At 35.3% G+C, this 4,864-nt stretch overlaps 1 pseudogene; it reads left to right on the forward strand.

Annotated features, from left to right (window-relative positions):
• Positions 1-565: 565 nt before the first annotated feature.
• Positions 566-3,274, forward strand: LOC141522270 (T-complex protein 1 subunit zeta pseudogene; annotated as a pseudogene).
• Positions 3,275-4,864: the final 1,590 nt, after the last annotated feature.

A 4,864-nucleotide genomic window follows, 5' to 3' on the forward strand; every position in this document is an offset into this window, starting at 1 on the left:
CACTAATTATGCACTAAGAACACACTTTCTGTGCCATTAAGATAACAGGTACCTGTGACAGACTCTGGCAGAAACTGTATTATACAGAAATAATAACTTATGCTTATAGAAGTTCTTTTACCTCAAGTCATTTACAAAGGAACATTGATAGACTGTTCTAAGATCACCTTATGTACTTAAATGAAACTACTTATGAAAGAATTTGTTTAGTCCAATACCTAGAAGGAAACAGAACTGTAGGTTAACTCTCCCAATTGATAAAATATACATGCAAAGGAATGTGATGATTGATCAATACCATCTACCTCCTTATTCAAAGAATTGAAATCTAGTTAACTATTTTGCATGAATTGCCTCAGAAATTCCTATTTAAAAAAAACTCTAGTTTTTGTTTTATTTATTTATTTTTTACTGAAAATACTGAGGAAAACAGAGAAGAAGCAGTGTAATAGAGATTAAAAAGATCAAGAAGTAATTCAAAAGCTCTTACTTCATATCCCACCTCAGTTATTCGACAGCTAAGTAACTTTGGGCAAATCACTTTTATTCTTTGAAATAGCGGTGCATGGGGGTCCTTATTTCTGTTATCTATAATATGAGAGGTAAAATGAGAGAGGATGAATAAGATGAAATCTGAAGTCATTAAAGATATAAATATTTACGCCACTGGTCTTCCTTTTCACCTAGACTTCTAATAAAAAGAAAAATGAGAGATTTGATGATCTTTATTTTAAGTATTTCAGGACTCTTCAAAATATTATTCCTGCCTAACTTTGTAGTATGAGAGGTAGTCAGGTGTAGAAATCTGAAATTCACAAACATCTTCATGTTCTGTTTCTCATAATACAAGAAATGCAATCTTGATCAAATCAGTTAACTTATAGGTGTCCCAGGCAACTCAATGAAAGTTGTTTTTCTCTGTTGGTAGAAAAAAAAAATTATCATCAGGAGTTTACTTTACCAATAAGAAAAGAAATAAGAAAGTTTATACATCTTGGATAACTTTATTTTCCATTGTAAAAGTGAGTATTGATTTAGTCAAGGAATGAATTATCCTTTGCAGGGGCAGGAACCTCTGATTGCAGGCCATATTGGTTTCACACAGAACTAGAAATAAAGGCAAATACAGGAGACAGCAAGTTCATCAAGGATGAACAATGTGCTGTAACAGGAGATGCAAATCGAACACCTGGGTGGCACAGTTGATAGAGCACTGGTCCTGGAGTCAGGAGTACCTGAGTTCAAATCTGACCTCAGGCAATTAATAATTACCTAACTGTGTGGCCTTAGGCAAGCCACTTAACCCCATTGCCTTGCAAAAAAAACTATAAAAAAAGAAAAGCAATCACAACTACTTTTGAAATATTTGAAGTCACTTGGATTAAAGAACCAGTATGAAATCACACTGTCCAATAATGTGTGCATGCTTTTGCCTACTTTTGCCTACTTTCTTAACTTCTAGGACTTCTCAAAAATCAGGCTGCTGAAAAATTTGTTTTTAATAAGTAAATTGCCCTCTAATGATGTTAAAAACTATCCAGGTGGTGGTTGGCAGAAAAAAAAATGGTTTGACACTCCTTTAAAGTAATTAATAAAATTCTGTACTCTGATACTGCATCAAGAACATTTCTACAGAATCATTCAAAGACTGTAAATCAATACATTCCATGCCCTAGGTTGTAGCTCTTCTATAAAATCACAAACTAGGGTCTTCCAGTTCTTCCAGGCTTATGTAAACTAGACAGGCAACAACCTGTCTTTGTATCAGGATTCCTCATGAGACAGGAGGGGCTGCCAAAAATATGTCCATGGGAGAGAAACATACTCTGTTGTGAAGCTAGTTATAAAGATTTTAAGCAACAGGGCAACCCATAGAAACTGGAATGTGTGTACACATGAGAGAACATGGGTACAAATATTCCCTGAGTAGCCTCTGACTGGTGGATCTATTCATTCTTCTGCAACCAGTTGGTTTCCATTGCTGGAGACAGCAAGGTCATCAAGGATGAACAATGTGCTGTAACAGGAGATGCAAATCCAACACCCTACAGTCTCCTTGATAGCAAAAGTAGCTACAGCCTAGGATGACATTACTGGTGACTGTACAACTTCAAATATTCTTATCATTGGACAGTTACTGAAGCAGGTGAACCCCTACATCTCTGAAGGTCTGCTCGCTTGAATCAGAAGGATTTGAATTTGCCAAAACTAAAGTCCATGAAGTATTGGATCAAAGCAAGATAAGCATAGAAATAGAGAAACCTTCATGAATGTAGTTGGACATCCATGCACGGCAAATTCAATGCTGTTCTGCTGATAGAGGCAGTGCTCACTTCAGTTTTGGCCAGCAGAAAAGCAGGGAAATTGTGGATCTTTTCTTGATAGATATGGTGATGAAGCAAAAATCAAAAACTGAAACAATCTTCATCAGAGGACTGGTTTTGGACCATGGTACTGGACATCATAAGATGAAGGAAAAGATGCTTAAATTACAATTAAATTAAATTAAATCATTAGAATATGAAAAAACAGAAGTGAATTTTGGATTTTTTTATAAACATGCAGAGGACTGAGAGAAACTAATAAATACAGAAAGGAAATTAAATGAAAAATAAAGGAAATGAAACTAAAAATTTCAGAAAAAGGATTTGTTCTTATTACTAAAAAAGGACTTGAACTATTTTCTTGAGATGAACTTTCATAAAAAGGCAGAATATGACCTGTAGAGCAAAACTAAAAAATATGGAGAGGTTGACCCTTGTATGTGGTAGGATGGCTATGAATTCTTTAGATGACCTAAATGTTTGGGACATGCATGACTTGTCTAAGAATACACACTGAGGGAAGAAAAATTCACCTTTATTGGGAAATACAGCAACTCTGGATCTGTCACCTTGTTGATCAAATAACTGAATAAGCATATAATGACACAGATTCATGGTGCAGCAAGAAATGATCTGCCAGTTATCAAAAATTCTATTGAAGATAGCTGCGTGGTTCCCCAGCTCAGTGGTAGTAGTCAGAGTTGAAGCTCTCTGATCAGCCCAATGTCAAGGGAAAGTCCGTCTTGCAGTCCGAATGTTTGATGATGGATGCATAGTTCATTATTCCCAAGTTTCTTGCTCAGACTTTTGTTTTTGTCCTTCAAGAAACTCTGGTTAAGGTGTAGATGAAACATTCAGTATCAGGATTTGTTGATGATTATTTAAAGACAAGTGAGCCAGTAACTGCAGTTGATATTGTGGGAACAACTACTTTACTAAGAAGCATCTGATTCACTTCTGCACTGTGACTGCCGCCAATAGTTTCCTGGATGATGAGATCATGAGTGCAAGAATGTCTTCTTTTAAAAGTTAAGTTGAATCACTGGTTTCCATTGTAGTCAGCTGAATCATGAAGGCATGGCAGAAAGAACTAAAAAGTAGTGATTTTCTTCCCAGTTGTCAAAAGAGTTTTCCAAAGAACAACTGTTATTCTTAATGTTGTATTAAGCCTGGTCTCTAAAACTGAAAGTATTGGCCCCATTCAAATGTAAGGTCTTAAAACTGATTACGGTATTTTTTACATATTTTATTGTGACCAATATTTAAAACTGTGGTCCTTTTTTTACTCAATTGATAATCATCCTGTCTGGATCCATGTCTCATATAGTAGTTAATATACACTTTAGACCCTATTTGTATTCCTTAGATTAGTACTTGATCTTACATTGTCTGACTTTCTCCAGTGGCTTTCACTCTTTTTAAATCTAGATATGAAAGGGGCATGAAATTTAATAAAAGAAAATCAGATCAATTTTACCTTCTGTTACTGTCTCTCCAATGCAAAAGTGCAAATGCTACAACAAAAAGCTTTCATTGAAAGTATATAGTTTATATTTTATCTTTCCAACATTTTCCAATGTTGACAGAAAAAGTTGATGGATATTTAGTATGTACTTAGAAAATTAATGCTGTGTATTAGTCAAACTATATTTTTTGTAACAAAAATACAGATTTACTTGAATCCATTCTTTATCAGTTTTTAACATAAAACCTCTTAATTTAGTTTATTTTCATAAAAATCCAATTACCTTAGAATTTTTTTAATTTTATTAAAGATAGTATTTGAGTTTTACAATTTTCCCCCAATCTTGCTTCCCTCCCCCCAGGCCCACCCCACAGATAGCACTGCAAAAGTCTTTACTTTGTTTCCATGTTGTACCTTGATCCAAATTGGGTCTGATGAGAGAGAAATCATATCCTTATAGAGAACAGAATTCTCAGCGGTAACAAGATCAGACAATAATATATCTGGGTTTTTTCCAAAATTAAAGGGAATAGTCCTTGTACTTTGTTCAAACTCCACAGCTCCTTATCTGGATACAGATGGTACTCTTCTTTGCAGATAGCCCAAAATTTTTCCCAATTGTTGCACTGATGGAATGAGCAAGTCCTTCAAGTTTGAACATCACTCCCACGGTACTGTTAGGGTGTACAGTGTTTTTCTGGTTCTGCTCATCTCATTCAGCATCAGTTCATGCAAATCCTTCTAAGTTTCCCTGAAATCCCATCCCTCTTGGTTTCTAATAGAATAAAAGTGTTCGATTATATACATATACCACAGTTTGCTAAGCCAATCCCAAATTGAAGGACATCTACTGGATTTCCAATTCTTTGCCACCACAAACAGGGCTGCTATAAATATTTTTGTACAAGTAATGTTTTTACCCCTTTTCCTCATCTCTTCAGGGTATAGACCCAGTAGTGGTATTGCTGGGTCAAAGAGTATGCACATTTTTGTTGCCCTTTAAGCATAGTTCCAAATAGCTCTCCGGAAGGGTTGGATTAATTCACAGCTCCACCAACAGTGTAATAGTGTCCCA

This window comes from Macrotis lagotis, chromosome 1 (genome assembly GCF_037893015.1).
Source record: "Macrotis lagotis isolate mMagLag1 chromosome 1, bilby.v1.9.chrom.fasta, whole genome shotgun sequence".
In the NCBI taxonomy this organism is placed as follows: Eukaryota; Metazoa; Chordata; class Mammalia; order Peramelemorphia; family Peramelidae; genus Macrotis; species Macrotis lagotis.